This window comes from Falco rusticolus, chromosome 5 (genome assembly GCF_015220075.1).
Source record: "Falco rusticolus isolate bFalRus1 chromosome 5, bFalRus1.pri, whole genome shotgun sequence".
Classification (NCBI taxonomy): domain Eukaryota; kingdom Metazoa; phylum Chordata; class Aves; order Falconiformes; family Falconidae; genus Falco; species Falco rusticolus.
In genome coordinates this window covers 37513602-37536507 of record NC_051191.1, presented here as the reverse complement: position 1 = coordinate 37536507, position 22906 = coordinate 37513602, and the positions used below count along the sequence as shown (strand labels likewise).

At 41.5% G+C, this 22906-nt stretch overlaps 1 protein-coding gene and 1 long non-coding RNA gene across 3 annotated transcripts in view; one reads left to right on the top strand and one right to left on the bottom strand.

Annotated features, from left to right (window-relative positions):
* Positions 1–22906, top strand: part of SRGAP1 (SLIT-ROBO Rho GTPase activating protein 1) — a 150424-nt gene that overhangs the window by 9404 nt on the left and 118114 nt on the right. The window lies entirely within an intron of this gene.
* On the bottom strand, positions 953–21960 carry LOC119148468. The gene is made up of 3 exons (XR_005104391.1): positions 21950–21960; positions 5610–5620; positions 953–1035 (listed from the first exon to the last, which is right to left on the bottom strand). It is a non-coding gene; the product is annotated as an uncharacterized LOC119148468 (long non-coding RNA).

The window sequence follows — 22906 nt, the reverse complement described above, 5'->3', positions numbered from 1 at the left end:
ACAGCACAGCATGCTCTTCCTCTTGCAAATCACTAATCTGATGATTAGTAGAAAAAAGTGTATAAACTCTTGCTCATAGGTGCCTTGCATATGTGGCAAATTGGTGCTGCATCCTTGGCATAGGTAATACCAGCTCCATGAAGAACCAGCTGTGTAATGGAAAGCTATCTTGTTTGTTTTGTGTTGCAAAGGAATAACTGGGTATGTTTAAAAACTTGATTTAAGATAAGAAATCGATTTAAGAACTTGACGACTATGCTGTCTTTGCTGCCCAGCAGACTACTGAAGTTTAAGACCCAATGTAATAGCGTTGTGTGCATTATGTGCCTTTTTTTAAGGCTGCCTTCATGTATTTGTATCTTCCTAATTTCCAAGTAACTGTGCATAAAATTAGTGAGATTCTTAATGTTATGATATCACCGAAATCAGGAGTAAACCTCTTAAGACCAATATATCATTAAGAAACAAGCATTCTCATTATTTACAGCACTGGATGCAGAAGGGATTGCTCTGCCCAGCGTGCACACCAAGTTACTTGAGGGTACACATTGTATGCAGTAGAGTACGTGCACATGCATAGTGTATTACATGTTCATCTTCATTCACATACAGGGTTGGTTACAAGTTTCTCACTTCTAATGCAAACTAGTATGCATCCTCAGCACTACTGAAGTTTTTTACTAACTATGCATGCTTCCCAAGTGGGGGGTTGCCCTCTGTCAGGGGGGCTATTTGAGTTGGAGGTCACGATCTCTCACTACCGCAATTACCTTTATCTTACTTTCAACCAAGTTTCAGTGAATTGCGACGCTTCAGTAACTTGTCTCCTCTTGCAGCCAGAACTTCCTCACTTGGAGGCTTTTTTCTGCATAACTTAAGATAATGGTGTTCTTTTCACCATCCATTCTTTGTTTTCCTCCTTCCCAAGGCTGACTCCCTTGATTAGAAGTCACTTCATTCATCACTTTTAACAACTTTAGAGAGTCAGCTTGGCCTAAACTTTGTGCGCAGGTCTGTTTAACATACAGCTAAACGCTACATCCGTTTGGTAATTTGGGAGTTTAGACAACAATGACAGAAAATAGAACAAAAGTGTTAGTCTCCACAGGTACCCTTGCATTGAAGTCACAACTACATGCAGAGTGGGAGAAGGTCTCCAGTGCAGAACTGATGAGGGAGCCCAGTGCAGTTAGCCGGTCCCCACCTACTAGGTGCTCCTCTCCTCCCAGGGTGCTGTGGAGGAGCCTGGCAGCTGTGAGTGCTGTTGTGCATGCCTGGCATCACTTCTTCCCCGGCAGCCTGCTGTGAGCAAACTGTGTGCATCTGCAGCTGAGCTCATCGGATTATCATCGACTGTATTGTAATCCTTTAATTGCCAGCCACTTCTGATGCCATGATATTGTAGTTGTGGGTCAAATCCCATGCTTCTTAAGCAGTACGCCCACTGCTGTCTTTAACTTTACCTGTGAGATGGTGGACTACACTACACCTTGCAAACTTGGTCATATGGCCTCATTGAGAAGCAAGTGGCCAGGAGCATCTTATGCCATCCTGTTCCTTGGACCTGACTGAAGTTACTGATCTTCACTGGAGTCTAGATAGAGATCTCTAGCACTGACCTTGTTTAAGCCAGCACCTATACATTGAGAATATGGAATAAAATGATACTTTTTCAGTTTTCTGTTGGGCCAGAGAGGCTATAGGATGTGAGAATTGGGGGGTTTATTGTTTTTCCTCCAACCCTCCTTTGAGACTTCTTCCTGCTTCAGGTGTCTTCTGCCAAGGTTTTAATGCATTATCATGATAACAATTCTGAATAAAGGCACCTTAGGGAGGCATGACGTCCGGTCTCGTGGTGATGTCTCTGGTACTTCAAGTAAAGAACAGTATGAAAATGTTAATAGCAAAACTGAGGACAAGAAAAATAGTCTGTATTTGAGCAGGGCTCCAGCGCTGCTTCTACCTGCTTACATAGCAGAACAAGGGGAAGTGAATGCTGAATTGCTTGTAGCTTTGGCTGACTGTACCTACACACAGAAAACTGGAGCGCCTTTTCATTATGAGGCTGCTTTTATGTCTAAAAAAACAAATGGTGAAGTATATGTATGTTGCGCTAGGTGCAATGAGGCATGCAGTACTGAGACGCTGGTAGAAAGAACAAGGATGATTCTGACTACCAAAGACCAGGTAGTTAGAATGTGTACAATTTGCTTAGCAGCGTTTGTCTGTCCTTCAAAACATCTTTGGGAAACCTTTCCAAACAGTCCCTGATAACTGGTTTTGTAATGCTGAGCAAGAAAAAACCCCTCTTCTTCATATCAAAAGGGCAAAATCGATGACAATAAGAGCCAAAGTAATTCCTCCAATATGTACCACGCTGGCTAACAAATTAGGAGGTTACTGGTGGGAGGGAATGGGTTGGCAGAGGGACTGTTTAAGGAGATAGCAAGCATATGCCTTGCTGGTGGCCCACCAGGCAGCTCAGTACAGCTCTGTGTCATTGCCTGGTGGTTGCAGGACTGCAATGGAGGTGGTCTCTGCTCAGGCCTGAGATAACAAGACTTTTAGGTTACAACAGCAGTTTTCACACTCATCCACATGGACTTAAAGAGGTTTAGGGTGAAAAATATCCTGTGGGATTAAATCCATAAAAGAACTCTAGTTCCTGTGTTTGCCTTTCAGACGCCATGTTTAGTTCCCCTTTGGCTGCTGTCTTACTTCAGAAGTGTCTGTGGGTATGTTTATGTGACTGCACATACTGGCCTACATGTTTATTCTGCAGACTGTTTGCAGGAGTTATAATCTGAAACACAGCATCTCACTGACAATTTCTTTCTCTATAGACCAGAAACTGCCTTGCCTCCAGCTGGCAGAGGCAAGAGGTAAGTGCCAGCCCCATCCATGCTGGTGTCATCTGAGTTGCCACCAGAGAAGACCTAAAAATATTAGCTGCTTTTGCTGAGCCATGTGGAAATATGTGTGAAATTGCAGTGTTAGGAATCTGATCGGTGCATCTGTTCTAGTGATCAGAACATGCATGAGGAGTCTGGTTTCACACCTTGCTACCTTTATCTTAACCAAAATTCAGTCTTGAATCCAGCTCTCCCACCTTGTAAGTGATTGCTCAGACAACTAGGGAACAGAGTATTCTGAGACAAGTCTCCCTGTTTTCTTGTTTGTTGAAGCGCTCCTGCTTTTTCCACGACCTAATGAATATTTAATTATTTACAGAGCGATTATGAATCCATTGCCTGGTAGTCAGAGCAGTCACCTGAGAGGTATGGGTCTCACTATGCATTCCAGCAAGTGTGTGTGTTTCCTGCTCTACTTCTTTTTTGAAGAAATGGAAAAGGGGGAGGGCTGTAGGATTGAGATATTTGTGTCACCATTCTAAATTAAGAATAGTTTATTAATCTGGAAGGGGAAGTATTCAGAGGATAACATATTTATTCATTGCATGTGGTCATACAGTATACAGAAAAAAACCCAACCCTTCCCTTTGTATTGATTTTTAATCTTAACGCCCTGCCAGTGTTTAAAGCAATTTTTAGCAGATTTTCTCTATTTTTGCAGGCAATCTAGGAAAAAAAACCATTTGTTCAGAGTTATTTAAAAGGTTCACTAATGAATGTTTGTGTGAACCTTTGCTCCCATGACTTTTCATGCAGAACTCCTTTCATATGGCACTTTCATGCAGCATATTCAGTCCCCTGTCTCATGGTGTTTCTGCTCTTCAAATGCCTGAGCTCCAGATTCACAAACAGCTTTCACAGCAGCCAGCAGGAACTTGCTCTGCAAATATTCCTGACTTATTTCGTATCTGTGAAGAGTAGGGTTTTTATTTTTTGAAGGTGGAAAAATTGCCTCAACTGATGTTTAAGGAGGAAAGCAGGGGAGTGGGTCTGCAAATATTACTCGGGCAAGTCTGCAGTTGTTAGTCAAATAACAGTGAATGTTTTGGGGTTTAGTGACTAGAGGTGAATGATTACAGTGCATTAATATAGATGTAAAGAGGAGAAAACCTGAAGAACTTATCAGTCATGGTAGTTGATCAGGTTATTTCCTTTACAGAGTTTTGAAGGGCAGCAGACTACTTCAGAAAGCCAAGGTGTAGATGTTGGGCTTTACTTGGGTGTATTAACGTGTCTGTTCTTTATTTGTACTACTTAAGCTGCATGTGGTGAAATGAGGTTGTTTGAACAGCTGTATGCGAAGTACCATAGCTCAGAGTCAGGCAAGAAGATGGAAAGGATGGACATGTCCAAATTCTTTTCAACTTAATTTAAAAAGGGGATTTAAGAAAACCCTTCAGGTATGTTTCTGAATTTGTGCACTGGCATATTTTGTGTTGGAATTTTGGAATTAAGTTTGTTCTTCGTTCTGTTCTGTGCCCCACTTGGTTAGATGGTAATTTATCTAGCTATTAATTTGATTACTTTTCTAAACAAAATTCTAATTGGCTGTTGTATTAAATGCATAGCTAATGCATCCTGAATCAGTAGCAGTTCCTACTGGATAAGAGGATGCTTATCTGTTAATTAAAGGTACTGTAAATAAGAAGATAGAATATGTGTGAAGACTTAATAGAAATGTTAGTTCTGTAGCTAAGTATTTATATGTAATCTGTTTTCTCAGTTTTAACATTTGACTTGCAGAGCACATGCTGTTTACATTATGTAGCTTTGTTTTTCCTTAGCATTGCTTGTATTAGAATATTTGAAAGTAAATTTAATTCAAAATACTTTTTTTAAAATTTATTGTAGGTAACATCTCTGCAATTACTTTTTTCTCAGTTCATAAGATATCAGGAGTATGTTTGTGAGATCATGGGATTAGGTATGGTAACTACCTGTAGTTGAGGAACCTCCTCCTTGCTTGAAGGTCTATTTGCAAGATGCTGTGAAGGTGAGATTTTTAAGTTAGCAGTGGGGATTCAGACCTGTTATTAGGATCATGTGGGTCATTATTCCTATTACAGTTTTTCTATAACCTTGGAATTACCCCTTTGAATCTCATCTCAAGAGTCTGTGATTTTGTGAAGACATAACTCTTCTGTAGTTCTTGTGCAAACAGATGTGACTTGGTGGGAAAAAAACACTTCTAGTCTCTCCTCCAAGTCTGGGAAAGACTGCTCTAACTTGGGCAAGAGCACTTGATTTAAAGTGAAGAAAGATCTTGATTTCAGGTGACTGAATACACTGACAAGAGTCTCCAGAAGTTGACTTAAGGTAGCCTTACTCAAAGCAAAACCCAAGTACCTTGTAATATGATGCAGACTTCACAACACTGAATGAGTATTGAAACTACTGTTTCCCTTTGTGTATTTTATTTTTCCTGTAATGTCTTAAGATTTTTGCCAACATCTGGTAATTAGCCAGGTCTCCTTTACTTTAACTGGTGGCTTCCCAAGTAGTGAGGTGGCCCTTGCTCAAGCAGTGCCCTACGTAGGTGGGGTGGAGCTTGCTGAAACTCCTTGGTTGTGTATAGATACATCAATGCTCTCGAATGAGCCATGGCTACAGGAAAAACTTGAGACCCACTGCTGTAAAACTTCAATCAGTTAAAGCATTAGGCTTTGTAATGTGTTCAGTGCTCTGAATAGTTGCTACCTAATGCAGGGCTGGAGGGATGAATGGGGTGGTTGGTATTGCTTTTACGAGAAGTATGTGTGTCTTCTGTTATGCACAGCCTTGTTTACTTTACACACATGAATTTGTTGACCTCACCAGAGCTCTTAACCTTCCTAAGGCTACTAATCTCCATAAATGTCTGCAGGATTGGGCTTAATTTTGGCATGGAAGTATGCAAAATGAATGAATCAAACTGTGAGTCATCGTTTTTTACAGTAAAACATTCTGACCTAGTCTCACAGTCCACGTGCCTGGCTGATGCTTCCCTGAGAGCTTGTAAGGTCTGACCAATGCTTTGGGAATCCTGACTTCTTAAGTGTAGCAGAGACTGTTCTGAAACAAAGGAAATGTAATGCAGAATACACTGAAGAAAGCAAGAACTGTCACTTGATTCAGATGCAACTCTCAAGATAAAATTAATGTAGGCTGCAGACAAGATTAAGTGCACATTACAGAATGTTTCTGTAGTACTCAGGATGCCTTGTGAAAACTGTAGTGGAGATGTTTTCAATTTGTTGAGTGTTGTTTCCCTTTTTTGCATATAGCTTAACTAAAGTATGGTACAGTAAAATAAACTCACTTTTAAAATTTATCGGAGGCACTGACTTGTGGAGCTAATGCAAATAAATGATGTGAATGTCACTTTCATGTCTGCACTATAAAATGCAAAAGTACAAACGTAGTAAACACAAGGCTTTTTTTGATATTTTAATCTTTTAAACCTTTGAAATGTGGGTGTGCTTGAAAGAGCTTCTAAATCCATTGGTTAGTCTGTGCTATCTCGTATTGTGTTCGAAATCATAGCAGATAAAGCAAGAGTGATCAGAAAGCTTAATGCAGTCAGAGCGTCACGACCTGTTATGTAAAGCAGCATTTGGCAGGGCCTTCCCAGCTGCTGTAAATGAATGTTAACAGCATTTTATCATCTGCTTTCACTGTCTTTATTACATAATCTGAATATTTATGACCCTATTAATAAGTTTAGCTGTGAAATTGCAATATTGATGGAATGAAGGTTCCATGGAAGATTGAACAAGGAGAATGATTTTTGCCTTATAAACACAAGTTGTGTTAATATTAAAAAGCTTTGAGTTCATATTTCAGAGAAGTTTGTTGAGTTGCTTTACAGATGTGGCATGCTATTTCCCTAAACATTGTTGCAGAAAAAGTATTTTGGTGACAGGATAGTGTTGCTGAACATCATGTATGTCTGTGTATGTATAAAATACAGAGCACTGGCAAGAAAGTGGTGATTTTTTGTTTAATTTTTTTTTCTTTTAATGCAAATCCCTGAATCCATAATGATGATATTCTGTAACCTTGAGCAAACATAGCCAGCCTGTGGACCATAGACCAGATCCAGTTTATCAGAATCACCTCCCCAGGTAGGTTTCAGGAGCAAGCTGTGGCCCAAGTTATTATTACAATTTTATTTTATTTAATTGGTTGGGTTTTTTTGGTAACCAAGATCTTGCTTTCTGCCTCACTTCCTCATGACCCTACATGCCCTCCTTCCATTGTGACTAGATAAACTGTTGTCTTGTGACCTGAAATACATGTCCCGTAATTAGGGTATGCATGCACCACATTATATGGCTGAGGACTGGTTACAGATTCTGTTCCATTACTGAATGTGCACTTGCCTGTATTGTGATTGTACTTGGAATGTGTGGGAAGGCAATATGCTTGGTCAAGAGATGAATGAGGAACTGTAAGGCAGTTCCATTGGGAGCCTCTTAGATATTATGCCCCTAAACAGAATTGAACACCACCATTTCAAGAGAGATCTGCAAATTTCTAAGATTCAAGAAAATGTTTAGAGACTCAATACTGTTGTGTTCACTGGCTCCCACCTATGGAATTTGCAAGTGAAGTCAGTATCATGCTTTATCATTCTGCAGGATACATAGCTCAGTTAGCTACAGGCACAATTGTGTCTGCAGGTTGCTTGCAAAAAGCTGAGCTGGAAAAGTAGATTTTGCATTTATTTTGAGTGGGATGAGGTTGCTGGTCTCTTTTATCTTCAAGTGCAAAACTTGTGCCGTGCCTGGGAACCCTCCAGTTCCCATAGCCTGTCTGAAAGCTGCTGTCCTATGTGTCTTGCCACTGGTTATCAGGACTAGAGCTTCTGAGAAATGCAGCTGTTTGTGGAGGTCCCATTTGTTTGCAAAAGTCTCATGGGTGGTAGTGCAAATCCTGTGGTATATTCTGACACTATACCTAATTCTGAGTAGCTCTGTTTTTAGTGGTTTCTACTTCCATCCTCTCCACAGTTCAAACCTCATGAGCTGGTACAGGAGGCAGCTGCACATGAGTGCAGATGTGCAAAATGTTAGAAATGTAAAGATAAGTGTGTACAGGGTGTGGAATGTTACTCAGGAAGAAAGTTTAGATTAATAAATATTTTTAATAGTATTTTGTCCCAAAGCCAGATTTTTATAGTTACTGCAGAGCTCCAAAAGGACTCTCTGCCCTTGTGGGGATTAGAGATTTAAATATGTATTGTTCTTCTGGGCAATACATATTGAGCAGTCAAGTAAGGTTCATAATAGAACAAAGAAACCTTTAATTAGGACAGGAGTTCCAGTTGCATTCTTTTTTGCTTTGTGTAAGAGAAACTTGCATTAAATCAGATAAATAAATAAAACAATGGATTAAGCGGAGGAAGTTTGGAATAAGTACATCTGTTTACAAAGTTAAGTGCTGAGTTTACAATAAACCAGTGATTCTTACTTGGGAAGCTCTTAAAATAAGATTCCCTTTCTCCACATCCCTGAGCATCTGGGTCAGAGTATTTTAAGGAAATGTTTTTAACTTATTCAATGGTTTTGTTTGGGGTTTTCTTGCTCACTTCAATTTTTCATACAGGAAGTACCTTTATTGCAATGTAAACGTAATAGTGATGTTTATACTGTTACCATAGTTTGGGTTTAGGTCTGTACATGCATTATAATGCATTCTTCCCATACTTATCTTTGTACTTAATTTGCGTGATCTAAATACAATGCAGTATTTCCTTCAAATATGAAGAATGACAATACATCTTTTCTGGTCTGTTCTGGGGTGTACATTGCTCTGTGTTGCCAAGGCTCTGAAGTCACTAACCTTCTGCACAGCCACAGCAATTTGCCAGCGTGCAATAAATTATAAAACTGGGACTTTTAAGGAGTAATATGTAGTAGCTTCAAGGGTTTCTTAATTGGTCTATGAAATAACCTTTGGCAAAAATACAAACCATAGTCTCCTCTTCCCAACAGACACTGGTAAGAGGAAGCCTAGCAGATTTGAAGCTGGTTTTCTTTTGCACTGGCTTATCTAATGTTTAGTTGCTTACTATGTGTGATGAGACAATGGAATAATCTCCTGTCTTAATTAAATCATTTTTTTAAAAGGAACACCTTAAAAAGATGGTTGTGATGAAGCTTTGGCCATCTGTCCTATGCCTGTCCTCTGCAGTTTAAATGCCAAATCCAACAATGACAAAAGACTGCTGTTGTCTGGGAAACGATTGATTCTACTCCTTGTTTGGGTGGAAGACCTCTCAGACAGGGCTTGAGATAGTCCATTTCCCTAATTACCTATCTCTGGGTATTTTACAGCCTCCTGCTCTTTCCTATCAAGAGAGTGCTTTCCAGAGCAAAATCCATCGTGTCTCTTAATGGACCTAATCAAAACTCGTGAAATTCAGAAGAGAGCTGCTGTTGACTTCAGTGGACTTTTGGTCAGGCTTTTGGAGGAAGAGCATAGCCCTTTGCATTAAATAACTGATGTGATCTTTGTTGGTCAAAATTTTATTTTGTGGGTTGTTCTAGAAATATAATGTTCCAGTTTTATTGGATGCACAGTGAACTCCATTTTAAGTGCAGAACACAGTGCATCTTGCTTGTGACGGTGCAAAGGATACTTCGTGTTAACAGTATACTTGGAGCCTGTTTAAGTGTCCTGCTCTGACCCATGTATTGCATCCCTTTTACTGCATCCCATACAAGTAATTAATTTGCAGAATAAAGCTATTTTCCTCCCTCCCCTTGGAACAACCTCAACTGGCATGTGGGATTCTTTACCAGGAAGGAGTGTCAGGGACATTCTGTTGCATTTATAGAATGTACTACTAAATGACTCTTCCTGTTGCCTGACTTGATCGTGGCTGTTTCTTGTTTGTCACAAGGATCAGTATGGTAACCTCATGTATGGGATATACTAGTAACTTGAGAGTGGAAATTTAAAAAGGTCTTTTCTTCCTGAATATCAATTAGTGTGTGTTGCTGCTTGTCCTTTGCCTGGGCATCACTGGGAAGAGTCTGGCTCCATCTTCTCTCTTCCCCTTCCCTGTCCCCCATCAGATATTTTGACACATTATTAAGATCCTCCTTGAGCCTTCACTTTGTCAGGATGAACTATCCCAGCTCTCTCAGCTTCTCCCTGTATGACAGATGGTCTAATGCTTTAATCATCTTTGTGGCCCATTGCTGAACTCACTCTAGTATGTCCATCATACTGGGGAGCCTAGAAGTGGACGCAGCACTGCAGGTGACATCTCACCAGTGCTGAGTAGAGACAAAATATCACCCCTCTCAACCTGCTGGCAATGCCTTCCTAGTGCAACCCAGGAGGCTGTTGGCCGCCTTTGCCGCAAAGGCACATTGTGGACTCACGTTCAGCTTGGTGTCCCTCAAGACTTCTTTTTTTTGCCAAGCTGCTTCCCAGCCAGTACAGGTGCAGGACTTTGCATTTCCCTTTGTTAAACTTCATGAGGTTCCCATTTATCCATTTCTCCAGCCTGTTGAGGTCCCTGTGAATGGCAGCATAACCATATGGTATATCAACTGCTCTTCCCAGTTTTGTATTATCTGTAGACTTGCTGAGGATGCACTCTGACCAGTCACCTAGGTTGTTAATGAAAATATGAAACAGTACTGATCCCGGTATCAGCCCCTAGGGTACACCACTAATGACTGGCTTCCAGTTGGACTTTATACTGCTGGTCACAAGCCTTTGAGGTTGACAATTCAACCAGTTTTCAGTCCACTTCAACCTCCATTCATCTAGCCCATACTTCTATCCATTTTTCCATGAAGATATTGTAGGGGAGAGTGCTGAAAGCCTTGCTAAAGTAAAGATAGACAACATCCACTGTTCTTCCCTCATCTGCCAAACAAATGGTCTCATTGTAGGAGTCTTATCAGGTTAGTCAAGCCTGATTTTTCTTCCGTAAATACATACTGACTATTTGAAATCACCTTCTTATCCTTAATGTGCCTGACCAACCTAATAGTCTTCTGTTGGTGGAATGACTAGCTGAGTAGACAAGGGAGAGCAGTGGATGTTGTCTGCCTTGACCTCAGTATGGCTTTTGACAGTGTCTCCCGTAACATTCTCACAGGTAAGCTCAGGAAGAGTGGCTTGGAGGAGTGGACAGTGAGGTCATTTGAGAACTGGCTGAATGGCAGAGCTCAGAGGATTGTGATCAACAACACAGAGTCTAGTTGTAGGCCTATAGCTTGCTAGTGGTGTTCCCCAGGGGTCAGCACTGGGTCCAGTCCTGTTCAACTTGCTCATCAACGACTTGGATGAAGGGACGGAGTGTACCCCCAGCAGGTTTGCTGATGATAGAAAACTGGGAGCAGTGGCTGATACACCCGAAGGCTGCGCTGCCATTCAGCGAGACCTGGGCAGGCTGGAGAGTTGGGTGGAGAGGAACCTAAAGTTCAACAAAGTCAATTGTAAGTAAGGTCCTGCACCTGGGGAGGAACAGCCCCAGGCACCAGTACAGGCTGGGGGCTGACCTGCTGGGAGGCAGCTCTGCAGAGAAGGACCTGGGAGTTCTGGTGGACAGCAAGTTGCCCAGGAGCCAGCAGTGTGCCCGTGTGGCCACGAAGGCCAATGGGATCCTGGGGTGCATTAGGGGGAGCATGGCCAGCAGGTTGGTGGAGGTGATTCTCCCCCTCTCTTCCACCCTGGTGAGGCTGCATCTGGAGTGCTGTGTCCAGTTCTGGGCTCCCCAGTTCAAGAGATACAGGGAACTACTGGAGAGGGTCCAGCAGAGGGCTACAAAGGTGATGAGGGGATTGGAGCATCTCCCTTATGAGGAAAGGCTGAGAGAGCTGGGACTATTTTTCTTGGTGAAGAGAAGACTGAGAGGGGTTCTTATCAATGTCTACAAATAACTTAAGGGCAAGTGTCAGGAGGATGGGACCAGGCTCTTTTCAGTGATGCCCAGTGACAGGCAAGGGGCAATGGGCACAAGCTGCAACACAGGAAGTTCCATCTTCATATGAGGGGAAAACTGCTTTGAGGGCGACAAAGCACTGGAACAGGCTGCCCAGAGAGCTTGTGGAGTCTCCTTGTCTGAAGACTTCAAACCCCACCTGGATAAAACTCTGCAGCCTGCTCTAGGAGAACCTGCTTTAGCAGGGGTTGGACTAGATGATCTCCAGAGGTCCCAACCCTGACTATTTTGTGATATGTTTGGAAATTATTTCCAGAATTACTTGGTCCTTCACCTTCCCTGGGATCAAGGTGAAGTTGGCTGCCCTGTAGTTCCCAGATCTTCCTCCTTTTCCTTCTTGAGGATAGGAGTTGCATTTGCTTTTTTTATTCCTCAGGAACTTCCTGCTAGCTATGACCTTTTGAAGATAATCAGGAGTGGCCTTGTAATGACATTAACCAGCTCTCTCAGCATTCATAGGTGTGTCTGATCAGGTCTAGTTGGACCTATGTATGTCCAATTGTATAAACGTTCCCTAAACCAATCCTCTTGTACCAAGGGTAAGTCCTACTTACTTCTGACTTTCCCACTGGTCTCAGGAACCTGAGATTGCCAAAGGCAAATCTTGCCAATGAAGTCCAAAGTGAAGATGACATTGAGTAGCTCTGTCTTTTCTGTGTCCTTTGTCACAGTGTTCTCTGCTCCATTCAGCAATGGCCCCATGTTCTTCTCTAATCTTCCTTTTGTTGCTGGGATGCTTGCAGAAGCCCTTCTTTTTGCCCTTTGTGTCCCTAGCCAGATGCAAGACCAGACAGGCTTTGGCTTTCCTAACTTTGTCCCTGCATGCTTGGATAATGTCTCTGTATTCTTCCTGTGTCACCTGTCCCTGTTGCTACCTCTCATATGCCTTGTTTTTATGTTTGAGTTTTGTCAAGAGCTCCATGTTCATCCATGTAGACCTACTGCCACTCTTGCTTGACTTTCTGCTCATCAGGGCAGACCATGCTTGAGTTTGAAGGAGGTGATACTTGATAATCAACCAACTGTCCTAGACCCTCTTCTCTCCAGGACAGTATCCCATGGGCTGCTAGCCTGTCCATGAACAGACCAAAGTCTGCTCTCCTGAGGTCCAGGGCTCTGATCCTGCTATTTGTCTCATTCCCTCTTCATACAGTCCTGCACTCCACCATCTCATAGTCATTGTGGCCATGACTGCCCCAGCCTTCACGTTCCTGGCCAGTTCTTCCTTATTTGTAAGTATGAGGTACAATAGGTATCTCCTCTCATTGGTTCCTTGATCATCCATGTCAGGAAACTATTATCAGGGTGCTCGGGAGACCTCCTGGATTGCTTGTGCTGTGCTGCCCTTCCAGCAGTTACTGGGATGGTTTAAGTCTCCCATGAAGACTACAGCCTGCAAACATGAGGCTTCTTCCAGATGCCTGAAGAAGGCCTCATATTCTACTTCCTCTTGATGGGGTGGTCTATAGTAAACACCAACCACAGTGCTGCCCATGTTGGTCTGCACTCTAATACTGACCCATAAGGTCCTAGCTTGCTCATTGTCCATCCCAGAGCAGAGCTCCATACATTCCTGCCACTTTCTCACATGAAAGGCAGCTCTCTCTCCTCCCTGTCCAGGCCTGTCCTTTCCTAAAGAACCTGTATCTGTCCATTGTAGTACTCCAGTTGTGTGAGCCATCCTGATGCATCTCTATGATCCAGATGAGATTGTAGCCCTGCAATTGCAATCAAATCTCTAATGCCTCCTGTTTGTGCTCCACACTGTAAATGTTAGTGTACAGGCGTATCAGAGAAGTATCCCTGTCATGCTGATTTCCCAGAGTAGGTGTGAGCTTCCCACATGATACCATTCTTGTAAGTACTTTATTATTTCTGTGCATACAGTTGAGGTGGCCCCCTTCAACCCTGTTTTGTTGATAACAAGGTCTCTCTTGTCCCCATTACCCTGACCCCTTTGCTTGTCATCCTGGTCTACTACTTCTTCACTGGATTGTAATTGTCTTCTTCCTCCCCTCTTGTTCCAATTCAAAAGCTCTCCTCACTGGGTTGGCCAGAGATCCTTTTGCCACCAGCTTATGTGGGATCGGGATACAGGGATTCTTACTACATGATGATAACATTATGTGCTTAATGAAGTGAAAATACATTACATGAGCACGCTCAAGGACCCTACTGTAAAATGACTTGGTATATTCTTTTACCTTAGTTACTAAAATTTTCCTAGCCATCACCTAGATTTTTCCTCTTCCCCCTGCCTTCTGTACAAGCAGTGGGGAAAAAATTGGGGGTAGGTTGTTTTTTGGTTTTTTTTTAAAGTGTGTTTCTGTTATTAAGAAGCATTTTCTTTGGAAATTAAATGCAACTATGTTTCCATGACCCCAGTCATTTAAAGGTTGCCTGAATCTTCTAACTGCTTTCTTGAAGCTTGCCTTCAGCCTGCAAGAGGTTTCTGTGCAAAATGGCATCACTTACTCTAGCTGCAGGAGAAAGCAGAAGATCCAGGAAGCTTTCCTGATGTCCTTCTGTATGTACTGATTTAAGGTCTGCCACTTTTCCCCTGCTTATCCACCCAGACACGCAAGGGGGTGTCTTAGAGAAAGGGGGTGGCTTACAAATCAGGGGAACTTAGGAATCAATTGCTGTCATGTCGTGTTGCTCTTCTGGAGACATTTTGTCATGCCAGGGCAGCAGTAACATGAGCTAGCTCTGCTGCCCTTGGGTAATTAGCAAAACTGCTCTGTTCAGGAAGAACAGAGAAGAATGTGTGCCTTGTAAAACTCCCCATGACTGCTCCTCAAGTCATCTGTGTAGATGAGGAGATTTTGTTTGTTTGTTTTTCCCTAGCTCTGATTTAAAATCAGTTCTTCACCTTGATCAAAATAGGATGGAACATGTGGTGAGGATGTACTGGCAGTGAATGTGTGCTTATGATGGATGGATTAATGGAGGTAATTAGATTTAATAAAACTTAGATTACATAATTAAAGCAATCAGGAAAATACTACTATATAGCTCTTAAAGTCTGGACTAATACTAAAGATACTGTGAATTAACCTCTGCTTAAGCAATGATATTCCTCAGTAAACTTTTTAAACCAATCTTGTCTTGAATAATTCTAGAATAAGTTCTGCAGGGTGGATTTAGGAGAAAAACATCCCTAGGTCAGTGACATATGCTGACTATAGTCTTTGCAAGAATTTTCCCTGTGAACAACCAAAAAAAAGTGCATCCTCCATCTTAATTGAAGCCTTGAAATTCATGCCTACAAACCAAATGAAAATGGAAACTTTATACATCTTGTCAGCAAATTGCAAGCTATCAGTCACAGCTACAGATGAAAGCTAGCATGACCTACATCTGTCGTGTTGCTACAATGGTGCCGGCATTACAGTTCCATTGTTTAGGTTTAGGGTCAAGCCTGTTGAGACCTCTCTTTATGCAGCTTTGAATGTATCCATTTTCATTAAGTTTTTCAAAGCCATATGAAAGACTCAGCAGGGCAAGATGTGACGATGTCAAACCTAAGTTAGTCTTGCAGCTATCAAACTGTCTTGTAGTCACAGATGGTCACTGCGACTGTCCACACCAGTCTACCACCAGAGCTGCTATTGAAAGGGCACAAAACTGACGGTACAAAGAGACGCCTTTTTTCCCGCCAATAAATGAGCCTACTGTTGCTCTGAGCTGGCATTGTCGGAGGTTTTGTACAGGGGAAGAATGGCTGTTGACAAACCAGTTTCCATGCTGAAAAATGCTACTCTTATTCCTAAACTTGGGGATCTTTCCTTGGGTGAATAACTCTGTCTGACTGATATCAGAGTGGCATTTTGCAAACTATTTTTATTGATTATGTGGATGATGGCTGTACTGGGAGGTCTCATGCTGACAGCAGTAAATGCAAGCTTGTTAACGTGCTAGACAAGGCATGCTTCTGTTTTGTAATTCCATTAGAGGAAAAATCTCTTTGGCTGTACACTGTTAGAAACATTGGGGGCATTAATTGTAATGTTTCTGTGTTGAATCCTCAAATGTTAGTGTCCTTACATAGATTGAAGGAACTCTGTCAGTTGTCTTCCCAAGTCATGGTAACTTGGTTAACCAAATATCTTACTCTTTACACTATAAAAAGTACAGTTTTAGAGCTAGTAAGTAAATCTTCCAAATCCTCCTTATTGACCATGTGAATGTGCTTTTTGTTTTGTTTTTGTCTTTAATCAGAACTGCTTTTTCCAAGTGTTAACTACCATTTTCTTCCTTTTCTGGTACAGTAGGGTGCAAGCTTTTGCACAAGTGACCTGCCTGTTTGTTAGCAGCCTGGTGAAGGTTCTGGTGAGATTAAAATAGTTCTTGCCTGAAAGAACAATAAAAAGTAATAAACCTGATTCCTATTATATGGGATCCTATGTGGCTTCTGACAGATCAGTTTACCACTGGCCAGGGAATCCTTAAAATTCAAGTGACCACAGCGATGAAATGGATGCCTGTTCCTGGATGGAAAATACCAAGCCACTATGGAGACCAGTTGAATGAATCGCCCCATAATGTTTAGAATTTGTATTTTAATTAGGGTGTGGGGGTTTTTTGGTGGTGGGTGTTTGGTTTGGTTTGGATTTTTTTTTTTTGCCACCCTTATACCACTGAAGCTGTCTGTTGGTTAGCCTCCTGTGCTATAGTAGAATTTTTCAGCTCCCTAAGGCCCTCAGTAATTTCTGTGTGGCCTGTTGCCCCACAAATTTTACAGCTCTATGAGTACGTTAATGTTTTATTTGGTTTTTTTGTTCCTTCATCTACACCTGGGAGTCTGTTGCTAGATGAAATGTCTCAGCCAGACAGGTATAAGTTACAGAAGAGTATATTTCTGTGTATGAGAGGTAATGCACCTGCTAATGTACTTCAGCTTGTGGTCACTAAAATTAAATACTTCGGTGCCAAAGATGGAACTAAAAAAGGTGAATCTTCTTCCCATAAGATGAAAATTATTTGCAGGGCGATGGGCCTGACTGTTCCAGAAAGAAATTTCTAACTTCCTTCTCCCTGGATTATTCTGTTAACAAGGGAATCTAAAGAATGAAACTTCTTGCCAGGAAAGAGATGAAAACTGATGATTTTCGTGATTCTGAAAGAACTGAAAGGAATTTGACACTGACCTAAAGCAGTCACTTGTGCAGCTAGTCCTTCTTAATAAATTCAGTCAATGTCCCCTTGCTTCTGTGGTCATGCTTTTTGCTGCTGCCTTGCTTGGGCTCAGCTCTGGTGCATGCAAATAATCCCTAAACAAACATGATGTAAATTACTAGAATTTGTCAATAGTGATTTCCTGGAAGCTGCGTTCTGTTTGGGGGTCGGTTTCTAGGCTGGCAGTTTCCTTTCTTAGCTAGTCTGTGTTTATCATGACATCAGAGTAGCTTGTGCTGTATGTATTTCAGGCAGAAGTTTTTCCCTGTTTCTGACGTAATGGGTGCTGGTAGATTAAGCAACAAATATACTTGAGCCAAGCAGTACAGATTTCACAAATTCAAAGCCTTGTGAAAAAACAGTCAGCCTTTGCAGGCCAGGGACTGTAGAGCTCTGAGGTCTGAGAGTAGGGAGCGTCAGAGGTGGCAGTCGGGTGATGTGAGCTGGAGCCTGGGCCCTCCACTGCAATGTGGAACTGGCCCGGGCAAGTGCTGGGAACAACCATAACTGCTTCAGCAGCCTCTGTGCTAGGCAGTTCTGGCACCTTCTGCACCTACCTGGTGTGTGCTGACTGCCTCAGTTCTGTGCTCTGGGACCCTACCACCTACAGATAAACAACCTTTCAGTGAACTGGTCAGGCACTGGTCAGGTTTAATTACTAGCTTGAGTAATACTAAAAAAGAACTACTTCAGATTTTCCATAGTCGCTGTCAGAACAGAAATACCATTTCAGCCCCACTTTTCATCTTCAGTTTAACTTCACATCCAGAAAGAAATCAAGGCCTTGCCCTGTCAAATGCACTAGAGTCAAACAGAGGATCTTATTGACATGTCCATGAGTTTTACCAACTTAACAAGTGCTTGTGGGTTTCATTTTAAGATGTTGTTTGCTGGCTTTGCACATGGAGTCAAATTTCAGGGGATAAATAAATCTAAAGCAAAAACTTTGGAGTACCAGTATTCTCTGCTGAGGGAGTAGTTCCTGGTACATTTAAACTGGTTGTACCTTCTTTGTCTGGTTTCAGATACAGCTGTAAGTTAGATGGAACAGCAAATCCAAAAACACTGTTAAAACAAGTCTGATGTGATTTGTGTGGTGTTTCCTTTTCTTTTTTTCTTTTTAGCCTTACATTACAATGAAAGGAAAACCTATCCTGTTAGTTATCCAACAGGAGTTAAGGTATTAAATAAAATGTGCTGGCTGCATAAATTATATTGAGGTTTGAGGTTTAAGGTAACAGCAGCATCCTGAAAAAATGGGCAGGCTTAAGCTTTGGATGCATGAAGATAAACCTTCCTCCTTTGTGAGGAGTTACTACTCTGCACTTTAGGGCAAAGCCAAAGTGTTGCTATTCACACTGCAAAATTAACCTCATTTATATTGTCCCAGTGTCATAGGAATATTCTGCCGATTACCTACTTTAAATGCCCAAAGTAATTCTGTATGCACTTCCTTACTATTTTAATGTTTTAAAATGTTACTTTCTTATCCTATGCCACTTATTTTAGAAGATACTTGTAAAATCAAGTTTGCCATTCCACACACAGCAGAATTTGTTGTAACTGTTTTTGTAGATTGTAAAATGGCTTCTGGATGTTCACAAAACCCAGAACAGCATAGGACTTTTCACCTTACCTGATGATATAGCTGAAAGCATCTCTATCACCTTTAGAGACATGTCATGTTCTATGACAGAATTGAAATGCCTGGCAAGTGTTTTGCATGCTGGTTATTACCATCATAGTTTCCTTCAAGACACCTATTTCCAATGACCTATCCTGCTTTATGGCCTTTCTTCAGAAGAGAAGGATAGAGTCTACCCCAGGTAACTGTGGTCACCCAGACCATTTTCATATCATCTAGGAACCTGAGGGATATTTCAGCATTCCAGTCTGGCAGGAGGATACAAGATCCCAGAACTCATCAGCTTGAGGTTGTTGCTACATGAGAGCTTTCAGTGCAAGGACACTTGGGAGTTCGTGACTACTTCTAAGGGGGTCTGGACCCAGAAGGCTAGGAAGGCAAACCTGTTGATAATAGACTTGTATTTGCTGTGTATATACCTCTTCGGGAAAATACTTGTGGAGTTGCTCAACTCAAATGGGGTTGAAATGCAGTGCAGCCAGGGTGCTGCATGTCGCTGTATGCCTCTGCCTACAATTTATTTTAACTGCTAGGACCATTTTTCACTGCTCTGTGATGCTTCCTTTCTGTTGTGTTCACTCCTTTTGCATCCTGTGTCTCAAAGGTGGCTGTTGCTACCCTTTTGCCAGAGGCATGCTGGCAGAGTCCCACCTCTGAGCTCCTCCATGTGAATTCTTAATCAGCACCATGAAAGCAAATGTGTTCCCTCTGTGTCTCACCTGCTAAGAGCGTGGAACTGTGATGTTTGTCTTTCTGTGATGGCTGGACCTTGCCCACTTTGTGTCTGTTTGTCTCTGCGGGGCTTAAACATCTTAGTTTTAAAGGTTTTCCTGTGGTTTTGTGGTGTTTGCTATTGGTTACCAGTTAGGTAGTTCTGCGTGACAAGCCACTGCTGCTTTTAAGGCTCCTTTTCCTCCATCCCTTGACTTCCTTTCAAAAATATGCCAAAAAAAGCAGCAAACATTTCAGGTACTTCTGTTGTTACCAATGCAAACGCTTTGAGGCATTCTCCTGAGAGAAATTAGCAACACCTTATTCAGCAGTGTACTTGACAGTATCGCTGGGTTGCGTGGTTGTTGTTTGGTTACTTTGCATTCCAGTACAAAGGATAGGGAATACAGTTTGCATGATTTATGAGTGGGTTATATCAGCAAGAACTGAAATTTGCTTTCACTCTTCAAGCGTATAATTCCTTCATAAGTTGCTTATTAAGTTAAAAACTAATTACAGCTGGAGCTTTACATGAAACTGAGAAGTGGCAGAGATTGAGACTTCCAGTAACACACTGAAAGCGGTACGTTGCAACAGAGGCTGGAATTGGGCCTCATACTTCCCAAAGAGGTGGCCATACCTCTGTGCTTTAAGTTCATCTTTCATTACCTTGACTCAAGAAAGAATTAATTTCTTTCTCCACCTTGATGTGTCGTACTGTTTAAAAGTAGCTGAAGTTTCTTTTTTTAATTTTTTTTTTTTTTTAGGTGGAGTTTAACCTTAAAGCTACTCAGTATGTTTTTAAAGAAATATTTTTGGGAGGTACGTGATATAAAAAGCTCAAAATAAAAAAACACAAAGGAACTTCTAAGTGCTTGAGCTGCATATGCTTAAAGTTTATGAAAAGAGGTATTCAGGGACAGGGTGCAGTGTTGTCTCTTGCATCCTCAATGCAGCTGCTTAGCAGCGATAAGGAAGCAATGCTCTATTCATGCTGACCTTGTTTCCAAAGAAGCCTTGTCCTATGAACTACTGAAAATAAGGAAGAATTTCCTGTGACATGCTGCTCGTGTTGGCTTTTGAAGGGGAGTAGAATGAAATCTCTGAGCACGATGCATACAGTATCTAACCACACAGGATTTCCTGTGCTGGAATGGAAGCTTAGTGGAAGCCACGTTTTTCTCTTCCTCTTAATTCATTCAGAAAAATAGAGGTCAGCATCATGAATTGATATGGCTGTAGTTGCTGTTAAAAGCTGCAATCAGTAGTTGCTAATGGATACATAGTGATGCCAAGAGGACTGCAATGCAAAATTGTTTTGCTTTAACACAATAAAACCTACACATGCTCTTGATTAGACTTCTAAACTCTCGTAAGAGAAGAATTGTGCAATTAAAAATTCCACATCAGTCAAGGTCAGAAAAATAATAGATACATTGCATTAGACTTCAGTGTCTTTTGGTAGTTTTCTTTTTTTCTAATCAAAATGAATTAAGCTATTGGTGAACTTGTGAAAGACACAGAACAACAATTGGATTTTGTTTCTAAAAACATTGCTGAAGCTGAAAAGGGTTAAAAATATTTACTTTTTTCCTTAAATTAGACTTTATTTTATAATACTTTAGTTAAATAAAATTCCCAGTGTGCGGCCAGCAACCAAGCACCACACCACCCGGAGGGGTGGGGAGGAGAATCTTGAGGGTTGAGATAAGAGCGATTTAATAATATAAACAGAATAAAGACATAAGAAAAACAGTAATAACAATAATAATATTAACAGTTAGGATCGAAAGGTGGGGAAAAAGGGTAAAATCCAAAGGAAAAGGGAAAAAAACCCAAGTGATGCACAGTACAACTGCTCACCACCCGCTGACCGATGCCCAGCCAGTCCCTGAGCAACGATCCCCTCCAGGTAACCCTCCAAGTTTATATACCAAGCATGATGTCCCATGGTATGGAACACCTCTTCGGCTGGTTCAGATCAGCTGCCCTGGCTGTGTCCCTTCTCAGTCTCTTGTGTCCCTCCAACCCTCTGGCTGGCAGGGCCCAAGAAACCAAAAAGTCCTTGACTTAGTATAAACATCACCCAGCAACAACTGAAAAATCAGTGTGGTTATCAACATTGTTCTCACATCACAGCCAAAACACAGCACTGTACTAACTACTAAGAAGAAATAACTCCATCCCAGCTGGAACCAGGACAGTGTTTTTTCTGTCTGCTGCTGATTTGCAGCATTATCTTCCTGGTAGTGTTTCAGTGGGTTTGACTGGTAAAATCGCAGCTTCCTGTCATAACCACAGTGAAGTTAGGAGTCATGTAGCTGATTTTGATAGGATAGAGCGCATATATTTTTAATCCTGTTTAAAAAATAATCACCCTGTTTTCAGTAGATCTTCAGAGAGTGAGCTAACAGCCTGTGCCTTTTCCTAATGTCCTGCCTGTGCTTAATGGCAAGTCATCTAGACACGCTCATGCTGTAGGACCATGGAAGCTCACTTTGCTCTGGAGCCAAGCTGACGAAACAACCTCCTGACTCTGCTGTCTTAGTGGTGAACCCAGAGCCTCCTTGGTGTTACTTGACTTGGGTGCAGTGCTTTAAGTTGCTAGCACATTTTAATTCTTCCCTTAGTCCAAATTGTGGTGTGGTGTCATCCTGGAATATGGGTAAAAGTGTGTTTACTGACTCAGGTTGCTGTATGTACCCTGTAGAAGTCTTCTCCCCAGTTATGGCATTCATAGTGGAGAGTGATTCATTCATCTATAGTTTTCACTTTTACTTGAGTGATGTGATTTCTATTACTTTAATGTCATCTGGATACAGATAATGTGATAATGTTATCTTCTCATGCCCAAGCAATTTTTTTTTCCTAAGTAGTACAAGTTTTCTTACACCTGGAACAGTTCTTCTTCCCTTTAGCAGTTCTGAGACATCTGTCTTAAAGAGCTTTTTTTGAAAGGGGAAAAGGTCAACTCATGGCACACCTGCAGCATTTCTACTTTGTAGAGTCTTTGTACTTCATTTTCTTCCAAAGTATTCATAGCCCGGTCCTGCAGTCTCTCAGTGTCATGAGAGCCAAAGAATGGTATATGCAAAAGATCTACATGGATGGACTTGACCTGCTTTTTAGCATGGTCCCACTTGACATGTTTTCATGTTATGCGTACCAACCTAGCACATCAGCTGTTTCTATACAATGGCTCTGCAGTTCAGTTTTTACTTAAGTCAGGATTTCCATTTGTATATTACTGAGAGGATACTTGGCTCTTGTTATGTCTTGATTAAATATTTTAATCTCAAAGTAAAATCATAAGAGGCAAACTATTAAGGAATTTTTGTGTATGTTTTACATGAGGACTTCCTTCTGTGCCACTTCACATATATTTTGGTTGTGTATTTATCTTGAAAGAACAGAACAGTGCCCTGGAGCCACTACAAACAGATGGGTATGTAAACAGTTTGCAGAACCAAATAGAACTTGTAGATCAGAACATTTCCACTCAATGATGATCTG